Genomic DNA, 11,369 nt, shown 5'->3' with positions numbered 1-11,369 from the left:
ATGACATCGATGCAAGACGCCAGCAGGCTAGTTACAAAAGAGGGCCAGAAAACTCTGTCATCAGGCTGGGTTTGGCGTACGGGCTGTAGTATGCCTACCCCTGGTCTAGTCTGATCTTTATTCAAAAATGTCTGTTCCAGTTCTGCTATACAAAGGTTGGCATTTTCTGGTGCCATCCAGGTGCCCATGGCAATGCCCATGATATGTAGATAGATGTCATTATTAAAGCTGAAGTAGTTATGTTGGGATGAAATTGATTAATTTTGTAATAATTTCTGGTGTGCATTGGTGGCGTAGGGTGGTTATTCTTAGAAATTTCTCATGCAGTTATGTCATCTGCATGGGGAGTGTTGCTGTGTAGTGATTTTACATCCATTGTCACTAGAAGAGCGTCAGGAGCTAGCTGATCAATGGTTTTTTTTTTAACTTGTTCATGAAGTCTCTGATGTCTTTGTAGGAAACTGTGTTGTGCACCAAAGGTTTGAGAATCCCTTCTATAAATCCAAGTATTTCTTTGGTAATGTGCCAGTTCTGGGTATGATTGATCTGCCAGGGTTCCTGGGTTTGTGGATTGTGGGTTGCATGTAGTAGTTGCCAACTAAGGGATGAGTTGGAATCAGATTCTTGAGATTGTACTTCTTTTGGAAATGGGTTGATGAGGCTTTTCAGTTGTTTAGTGAATTCCTGTGTAGGTACCTCAGTTAGTTTCATGTAGTATTTATTGTTTGAGAGCTATCTGTACCCTTCTATGTATTTTTGTGTCTATGATTACCACTGCTGGTTTGATATTTTGGCTCTTTTGGCAGTTCTTTCTAATGGAGAAATGTTGTACAGAATTTTCTTCTGTTTACTGAAAGCTGTATTTTTTTCTTTCACTCTGTATTTTCAACTCTGTATGTAGTTGTCTAGTTTATTGGATTTTCAGAAGGCGTTTGACAAAGTTCCTCATGAGAGGCTTCTAGGAAAAGTAAAAAGTCATGGGATAGGTGGTGATGTCCTTTCGTGGATTGCAAACTGGCTAAAAGACAGGAAACAGAGAGTAGGATTAAATGGGCAATTTTCTCAGTGGAAGGGAGTGGACAGTGGAGTGCCTCGGGGATCTGTATTGGGACCCTTACTTTTCAATATATTTATAAATGATCTGGAAAGAAATACGACGAGTGAGATAATCAAATTTGCAGATGATACAAAATTGTTCAGAGTAGTTAAATCACAAGCAGATTGTGATAAATTGCAGGAAGACCTTCTAAGACTGGAAAATTGGGCATCAAAATGGCAGATGAAATTTAATGTGGGTAAGTGCAAGGTGATGCATATAGGGAAAAATAACCCATGCTATAGTTACACAATGTTAGATTCCATATTAGGTGCTACAACCCAAGAAAGAGATCTAGGCGTCATAGTGGATAACACATTGAAATCGTCGGTTCAGTTTCCTGTGGCAGTCAAAAAAGCAAACAGAATGTTGGGAATTATTAGAAAGGGAATGGTGAATAAAACGGAAAATGTCATAATGCCTCTGTATCGCTCCATGGTGAGACCGCACCTTGAATACTGTGTACAATTCTGGTCGGCGCATCTCAAAAAAGATATAATTGCGATGGAGAAGGTACAGAGAAGGGCTACCAAAATGATAAGGGGAATGGAACAGCTCCCCTATGAGGAAAGACTAAAGAGGTTAGGACTTTTCAGCTTGGAGAAGAGACGGCTGAGGGGGGATATGATAGAGGTGTTTAAAATCATGAGAGATCTAGAACGGGTAGATGTGAATCGGTTATTTACTCTTTCGGATAATAGAAAGACTAGGGGACACTCCTTGAAGTTAGCACTCCATGAAGTTAGCATGTGGCACATTTAAAACTACACTAACTGCCCTAACTTATTCCAGAGCTTAACTGTACATTGAATAAAAAAGAATTTATCTGATTTGCTTGAAATGTGCTACTTGCTAACTTCATGGAGTGCCCCCTAGTCCTTCTATTATCTGAAAGAGTTCATAACTGATTCACATTTACCTGTTCTAGTCCTCTCATGATTTTATAGACGTCTATCTTATCCCCACTCAGTCGTCTCTTCTCCAAGCTGAACAGCCCTAAATTCTTTAGCCTTTCCTCATCGAGGAGCTGTTCCATCCATCCCCTTTATCATTTTGGTCACCCTTCTCTGTACCTTCTTCAGTGCAACCATATCTTTTTTGAGATGTAGTGACCAGATTTGAACACTGTACTACCAAGGAGCAATACAGAGGCATTATGACATTTTCCGTTTTATTCACCATTCCCTTTCTAATAATTCCCAACATTGTTTGCTTTTTTGAGGGCTGCAGCACACTGAGCTGAAGATTTCAATGTATTTTCCACTATGATGCCCAGATCTTTTTCCTGGGTGCTAACTCCTAATGTGGAACCTAACAAAGTATAACTACAGCATGAGTTATTTTTCCCTATATGCATTACCTTGCACTTGTCCACATTAAATTTCATCTGCCATTTAAATGCCCAAGCTTCCAGTTTCACAAGGTCCTCCTGCAATTTATTACAATCTGCATGTAATTTAACTACTCTGAATAATTTTGTGTCATCTGCAAATTTGATCACCTCACTCATTGTATCCCTTTCTAGATCCTTTATAAATATATTAAAAAGCACCAGTCCAAGTACAGATCCCTGAGGCACTCCACTGTTTATCTTTTTCTACTGTGAAAATAGACTATTTAATCCTACTCTCTGTTTCCAGCCTTTTAACCAGTTTGTAATACACGAAAGGACATTGCCTCCTATCCCATGACTTTTTAGTTTTCTTAGAAGCCTCTCATGAGGGACTTTGTCAAACACCTTCTGAAAACAGATATATACTACATCTACTGGTTCAAATGGATCCTTCTTCCAATTTTGAAGGAAGTTTTTTTTGGCTAAAACAGCCTCTTTCACCTCCCCTTTTAACCATGCTGGCAATCATCTGGCCTTCATTCCACTTTTCTTAAAGCATGGAATACATCTGGACTGCATTTCTAAGCTGGTATTTTTAAACAATGTCCAAGCCTGTTGTACACCCTTAACCTTTGCAGATACACTTTTCATTTTTTTTTCTATTTTCCTCATTTTATCAAAGTTTCCCTTTTGAAAGTTTAGTGCTAGGGCTGTAGATTTACATATTGTCCCCTTCCAGTCATTAGTTCAAATTTGATCATGTTATGATCACTTTGCCAAGTGGCCCCACCACTGTTACCTCCTCACCAAATCCTACTTTCCACTGAAAATTAGATCTAAACTAGCTCTCTCTCTTGTGTGTTCCTGAGCTAATTGCTCCATGAAGCAGTCGTTTATTCCATCAAGCAACTTTATCTCTCTAGCATATCCTGATGTTACATTTACCAAGACAATATTGGGATAATTGAAATCTCAATGTACATATAGTGCAGGAGGATGTGTAATCCTGACAAAACTGATTCAAACAGTCTTACAAAACAGAATGTCTTTTATTTTTTCAATATGGCAACTCCACAGGGTTATACGAGCACCGGCTTAATGGCGTCCCCCGACACGGTCCCGTGTTTCGCCGCGGGCTGCATCGGGGGGGATCGCCACCGCTGGAATTCACACAAAAGCTGACAGCAGCGTTTTGACAGTGACAGTGACAGGGAGCGCTCCCTGTCACTGTCAAAACGCTGCTGTCAGCTTTTGTGTGAATTCCAGCGGTGGCGATCCCCCCCGATGCAGCCCACGGCGAAACACGGGACCGTGTCGGGGGACGCCATTAAGCCGGTGCTCGTATAACCCTGTGGAGTTGCCATATTGAAAAAATAAAAGACATTCTGTTTTGTAAGACTGTTTGAATCAGTTTTGTCAGGATTACACATCCTCCTGCACTATATGTACATTGCGATTTCGTTTGAAGTGCAGTCCTTGCTCATTATTTGTTTTGTGATAATTGAAATCTCCCATCATTACTGCACTGCCAAATTGGTTAACTTCCCTGATTTCTCTTAGCATTTTATTGTCCGTCTTATCATTTTGGCTAGATGGAAGATAGTAGACTTCTACTGCTACATTCTTACCCAACATACATGAGATTTCTACCCATAGGGGTAGATTTTCAAAGGGTTACGCACATAGGTTATGTGCGTAACCCCCGAAAACCTACCCCAACCCCCCCCCTGCGCGCGCCGAGCCTATCTTGCATACGCTGCCGGCGAGCACAAAGCCCCGGGACGCGTGTAAGTCCCGGGGCTTTCCTGGGGGGGCGTGTTGCGGCCAACGCGTCATCAGGAGTGTTCCAGGGGAGTGGCCGTGGCCACCGGACCAGCCCCCGGACCGGAACATGGCGCGCCGGAGGCCGGCCCGGAACACGCAAGTTAATTTGTGCAACATAGGTAGTGGGGGAGGTTTAGATAGGGCCAGGGGGGTGGGTTAGGGAAGGGAAGGGAGGGGAAAGTGCGGGGGGGTGGAAGGAAAGTTCCCTCTGAAGCCGCTCCGATTTCGGAGCGGCCTCGGAGGGAACGGAGGCCAGCTGCATGGCTCGGCGCGCGCCAGCTGCTGATTTTGGGCAGCTGGCACGCGCTGACCCCAGATTTTAACAGATACGCGCGGCTTCGCGCGTATCTACTGAAATCCGATGTACTTTTATAAAATCTACCCCATAATGATTCTACTGAGCATTTAGTTCTTGTATGGTCTTTTATCCTGTTGGATTCTATACATCCTGGACATAGAGCGCCAACCCCCCACCAGGTTGATCCTCACTATCATTGTAATATAATTTGCACCCTGATGTAGCACTGTCCCATTGGTTATCTTCCTTCCGCCAGGTCTCTGAGATGCCAATTATGTCAATCTCATTATTCACTGCTATACCCTCTAACTCTCCCATCTTACTTCGTAGACTTCTGGCATTGGCATACAGACATTTCAAAGTGTGATTATGTTTGTATTAACAACCTGCTTTTCAGTTGGCAGGGATCATTTGGAATCTGTTAGCTCAGGTGATTACTTTTAGACGCATGGACTACTTTTACTTTTATTGGAATCTCTCTTTTGGGGTGCCCTAACTCTCCTGCTTCATTAGTATTATTCAAAGATACCTCCCTCTGAACAACTGATAAACAATTGGCTTTCCCCCTTGTTCTAGTTTAAAAGCTGCTTTATCTCCTTTTTAAATGTTAGCCCAGGCAGCCTGGTTCTACCCTGGTTAAGGTGGAGACCGTCCTTTTGGAAAAAAAAAAACTCCCCCTTCCCAAAAGGTTTGCCCAGTTCCTCACAAAACTGTATCCCTCTTCCCTGAACCATCGTCTCATCCACGTATTGAGATTCCGGAGCTCTGCCTGCCTCTGGTGACCTGCACGTGGAACAGGGAGTATTTCAGAGAATGCTACCCTGGAGGTTCTGGATTTAAGTTTTCTACCTAAGAGCCTAAATTTGGCTTCCAGAACCTCCCTCCCACATTTCCCTACATTATTGGTGCCCACATGTACCACGGCAGCCGGCTCTTCTCTAGCACTGTCTAAACTCCTATCTAGGTGACGCATGAGGTCTGCCACCTTTGCACTAGGCAGGCAAGTTACTAGTCATACCTCACATCCACCAGCCAGCCAGCAATATCTACATTCCTAATAATCACATCACCAGCTATGACAGCCAACTTAACCCTTCCTTCTTGGGCAGTAGCGCTTGGAGAATTGTCCTCGATCCAAAATGGAAAGTCCTGCAGACAGTGTTGAGACTTTGTTCTGTGATAATTGGTACTTAGAGAGGTTTATTATCTCCCCATTTGATTTTTACTGCCATCAGTGTGATCAGCGGGAGCTTGCCTGTGGAGGATCTGGTGATTGTCATGTTCTCCTGGCAGATGTGTGTTTAAATGTCCGCATTTATTAAAGGGGTCTAGAATACTGCAAGATCTGTTCCAGGTGGTCCTCTCTCTTACATCAGGTTTTGGGCTGGTGGCTTGAGATGAGATGGTTTTCTCTGGGTAGGAGAATCCAGTTTTCTTTGTTTTGTTCTGATAGCAGTGAATTGTTTCTTAACTTGGAAATCTCCAGGTGAAACCTCACCTGTACAGGGTTACACCTCTTGTTATGCAGCCCATCATCCTTTTGGTCCTAGTCACCACCTTATCGCACTGCTTTGCTACTTTCAGATCATCAGACATTATCACTCCAATTACATGTTTGTACAGGATTTCTTTCTGGGAGGGGTGAGGGGAGCATCACAAGAATTGTTAAGTTTAATTATCAAAATCTCAGAGTCCTTTAGGCATTAAACTTAATAGTGGGGGTAGGAGATGCGAGGCTGAAGGTTCATCTAAGGTGCCTAATTCCCTTGCACGGCTCTGCTTTATAGCACAAGGCCCTTAACACCATGCTTGTGCCATGCAGCACTCGCACGGGCACAGACGGGGCCGGAAAAAAGTATAGCTGTGCTTGCACTGGCCCGTACAAGTTGGCAAGAGGTGGCAGCACAACAGAAGAAAGCTGCAGCAGTGGGCCAGCAGCATAAAATTAACGGGAGAGGAGGGAAGGAGGACAGTGAGAAGGCCAGGGAAGAAAGGGAAGGTGGTGATCAATATGGAAAAAAGGAAACTGGTCCCCTCCCCCTTAAGTGAGTAAAGCAGCCTTCGTCTGAACAATTACAGCATCTTGGCATTGCCTTTGGCTGTCAGCACCTCCTACCATGGCATTTAATGCCAGGAAATGCTGGCCATCAGTTGTATTACTCACACAGAGGTTGTATTTAGTTACTTCAAAACAACTTACATGGAAAAGGTAAACTGCAAGAACCATCTCTGTATGAATTTGCTCCTGATTAATTGTGGTAAGAATGCTTTTTACCACTAGATGGCAGCACAGAAAACGTTTTCATTTGTATTCCATGGGGTGAAAATCTCCAGAGGGGCGGGTGGCAAATTGCGGGGGTAACCAATTTATTGAGGCATGAAATGTCGAGGACAGCGTCCACTTTCTCAGATGTATGAAGTCTGGTACAGGAGATGGGCGGGGGGAGGATACAGAAAGAAAAGCATTGAATAAGGAAGGGCAGGATGTGGAAAGTGGGATTATAGTTCAGCCAGCTGACAGATGAGGTAAGGGAGAAAAGACGGATTGATCTGAGAATAGTTAAGTCCATAGACACCTGTAGTGTGCCATGAAACCTTAAGAACATAAGAAATTGCCATGCTGGGTCAGACCAAGGGTCCATCAAGCCCAGCATCCTGTTTCCAACAGTGGTCAATCCAGGCCATAAGAACCTGGCAAGTACCCAAACACTAAGAAGATCCCATGCTACTGATGCAATTAATAGCAGTGGCTATTCCCTAAGTAAATTTGATTAATAGCCGTTAATGGACTTCTCCTCCAAGAACTTATCCAAACATTTTTTAAACCCAGCTACACTAACTGCACTAACCACATCCTCTGGCAACAAATTCCAGAGCTTAATTGTGCGTTGAGTGAAAAAGAATTTTCTCCAATTAGTTTTAAATGTGCCACATGCTAACTTCATGGAGTGCCCCCTAGTCCTTCTATTATCCAAAAGAGTAAATATCAGATTCACATTTACCCATTCTACACCTCTCATGATTTTAAACACCTCTATCATATCCCCCCTCAGTTCTCAAGGTGTGGTCTCACTATAGAGCGATATAGAGACATTATGACATTCTCCATTTTATTAACCATTCCCTTCCTAATAATTCCTAACATTCTGTTTGCTTTTTTGACCGCTGCAGCACACTGAGCCTTCCTTCCCCCATCCCCTTTTTCATGTATATTTACCCACCTCCTGTATTACCCTTCATGCATCTAACGAAGTGGACTCTGGTCCTCGAAACTTATGCCTGAATAATGTTACGGATCTGGTCCAGGTGGAGTGTATGGGACACCACCCTTGGAGTGGCGCAGGACAGCAGGACAAAGGAAGGGCTGGTCTTCGGCGTAATCAGTTCCCACCCCTGCAGTTTGAGCCCTTGGGTTCTGGGGGCCAGCAGGTCTCTGCGGCAGCAGGCCAACGTGGTGAGTCTAGAGCAAGGTTCAGAGAGGATGATAACACTGGAGCAAGGCTTGGGCAGGCTGATAAGGCTGGAACTGAATCTTGGACAGGAACAGAGTGCAGGTAAGGCTGGAACTGAATCTTGGACAGGAACAGAGTGCAGGTAAGGCTGGAACTGAAGCATGGACAGGAACAGAGTACAGATAAGGCTGGAACTGAATCTTGGACAGGAACAGAGTGCAGGTAAGGCTGGAACTGAAGCTTGGACAGGAACAGAGTGCAGGTAAGGGCTGGAACTGAAGCTTGGACAGGAACAGAGTGCAGGTAAGGCTGGAACTGAAGCATGGACAGGAACAGAGTGCAGGTAAGGCTGGAACTGAATCTTGGACAGGAACAGAGTGCAGGTAAGGCTGGAACTGAAGCTTGGACAGGAACAGCGCACAGGTAAGGCTGGAACTGAGGTTTGAACAGGAACAGATGCAGGTAAGGCTGGAACTGAGGCTTGAAAAGGAACAGCATGCAGGTAAGGCTGGAATTGAAGCTTGGACTGGAAGAACTGCAGGTAAGGCTGGAACGGTGTGCAGGTAAGGCTGGAATGGGGTTTAGACAGGATCAGCGTGCAGGTAAGGCTGGAACTGTAGCTTGGACAGGAACAGTGTGCAGGTAAGCCTGGAACTGAGACTTAGATTGGAAAGGCATGCAGATAAGGCTGGAACTGAGGCTTGAACAGGAACAGATGCAGGTAAGGCTGGAACTGAGGCTTGAAAAGGAACAGCGTGCAGGTAAGAATGAAACTGAAGCTTGGACAGGAACAGATGCAGGTAAGGCTGGAACTGAGGTTTTAACAGGAGCGGTGTGCATGTAAGGCTGGAATGAGGCTTGGACAGGAACAGCATGCAGGTAAGGCTGGAACTGGGTCTTGACTCAAGGACAGACACAGGACGAGGACTCCGGTAGGACACAGGCTGATGCTTGGCAAGACAAGTAGAGGAACAGACTAAGGACAGGATAGGGCGAGACAGGGACAACATGGAACATGGAATATTAAGGCCCGAAGCCAGCAAGACAAGGAAAGGCCTAGATAGGCAACAGCAAGGTAAGGTCTAGAAAGGCCACAAGGCTAGGCAAAGAGCAAGAAGGCAAGGAGCAGGAAGTTCGGATGCCACAAGGCAAGGCTAGGAGCGAGAAGGCCCAGAGGCCACAAGGCAAAACAAGGATAGGCCTGGGAGGGCCACAAGGCAAGAGTGGCTAGGGCAAGGGACCAAGGGAGACTTGATGTAGAAGCATCTTGGGTTTGATAAGGCAGGGTTATATAGGGCTGGAGTCTGGGTGCGGTGCAGGCAGGGAGGAGGAGCTTGTCCAGCCTGGAGAGTATGCTCCTTGAGGTTCTCTGGTGGAGGGGAGGCTGCAAGACAGGCTGAGGCTTCAGACCAGGGAAGAAATAGTGAGGACAGTTCTGAGCGGGGCTCACAGGCGGCCTCTGCTGGTAGGGAGGTGTCATAGTCAGGGTGAGGCGAGGCTGCATAGCAGCTGAAATCTTAGCAAATAAGGTGCCACCCACCTTTGTCATTTTTTTCAATTGCCTGGTATTGTAAACAGTGCAGTTATACAGCTGACAGAACAAAAGCATGTAAAAAAAATATCCAGATCTGCCCCAGACTGGATTGTGTATTCGGAAAAGCTCTGACCACCTCAAAATTACTTTTCCCTTCCTGCGGTCTACTGAACATTTTCAAAACAGTAAAAGGTTATGATCCAAACCGTAGAAGAAATGCTTAGTTATTTTAAAAGGACAGCATAGATTATTGATTAGAAGATTTGGTTCACACAAAATAGGCAAGCGACAGGGAGTTCTATGGGAAATAAAATCAAAACAGACACAAAAGGGCTGATGGGTCTCTGCCTCCCCCCCGGGGGACTCCAGGCCAAAAGTGTGAGATCAGGACGGAAAGTGAACCTCGAAGTCCTCTTGAAGCGGTGGCTTTTGAAACAGAGCTGGCCAATGGGAAGAGAAGCGGTGCTGGCAGAAGGGGGGACCAAGGGCCTGTGCAGAAAAAAAAAAAAAAAAAAGGGCGCTCAGCGTGGAGAGCCGGCTTTCCTAATGCACGCCCAGCCACCTCTCCCGGGTGCTCGATTCAATATTAAAACGAGGAGGCGCTTGCGAGGTAAAATGTGCGTCCTTAGTGCCTCCTTGGCATCGGGCGCACAGGAAGGGGGGTGGCTGTCGATCTACGGGCATCCGTTTACTCCCGCTGCAGGCACAGACACGCGCAAGGTGCACGGCCGGGACTCTGTATCCTGCGTGTGTCTGTGTATTGGGCGTCCAGAAGTTTTTTTTGTGTCAAAAACTTTTTTTTTTTTTTTAAACTAAATTTGCTTTATTTGGCTCCTCCTACTTAGTATCGCTCCCATACTATTAGGAGGAATCACAGAAAGCAGGATTTTTCTTTTTTTTTTTTTTTCAATGCGCTCTCGAGCATGGCGAACCTTTTATGTCAGCCCCCCCCCCCCGGGGCCGGGGAAAGATTTGCCGCATCGCAAGGCCGCGCTGGCTGCGTGGGAAACGTATCGGACTGTGGGGATTAGCTAACAGCCTCGTCTACCTGAATTTACGGGTGACGAGCACTGTTAGCTAGCTGGGCGGCGACTTGGCCGCGCCAATCTCCGTACTGGATCGGGGGGGGGGGGGGGGGGGGGGTTACGGACGCACGTCTAAAACGCGCGCCCAATCGCACGTTAAGCCGGGCGCAGTGGCTAGCGCAGGGTACTGAATCGGCTCCAAAGGGGGCAATGAGGTGGGTCAGCCGTGTACGACGGTCGTCTCACCTGCAACGTTTGGTTTCTAGACCCCTTTATCAAGGAAAATGAAGCGGATGCGACAAGCACTTTTCTGTTTGCGTATTTGATCCTTCTCTCCCCCCCCCTCCCCCCAATTACTGTCTTTCCTCGTCCATAATCCTACCCACGCCAGATCTTCAGGGCAAGTGTTGGGCAGCCAAAAGGAGACGGGCACTGCTGATTTTTTTTTTTCCCCCCGATCTGCTGATTCCAAAAGCAGTTGTTGTCCCCACTAATAGCTTTCCCATTGGGTGTCCCGCTGACACCAAATTTTAAGGGCATCTCGCACGGAGGAGTTGGACACGGGGGTTTCTTATTCATTCACTTCCCCCCCCCCCCCCCGGAGCCACACCGGCGTGCACACTCCTTCCAGACAGCGGGCTGCGTTGGTTCTGCGTGGAGGTTCTAGCTTTAGATATGTTTTAAAAGCCGCTCACTCTGGCCTTCGATCTCGCAAACAGCTGCGCAGGGCGAGGCTCTATTTAGGTGCTATTGACATTGGCCATCTAATTAGGACCCTGGTCAAGCCGCTGGTGCTGGAAAGAAAGG

Source organism: Rhinatrema bivittatum, chromosome 4 (genome assembly GCF_901001135.1).
Source record: "Rhinatrema bivittatum chromosome 4, aRhiBiv1.1, whole genome shotgun sequence".
Taxonomy (NCBI): domain Eukaryota; kingdom Metazoa; phylum Chordata; class Amphibia; order Gymnophiona; family Rhinatrematidae; genus Rhinatrema; species Rhinatrema bivittatum.
Note: the sequence above shows the minus strand (reverse complement) of the source record.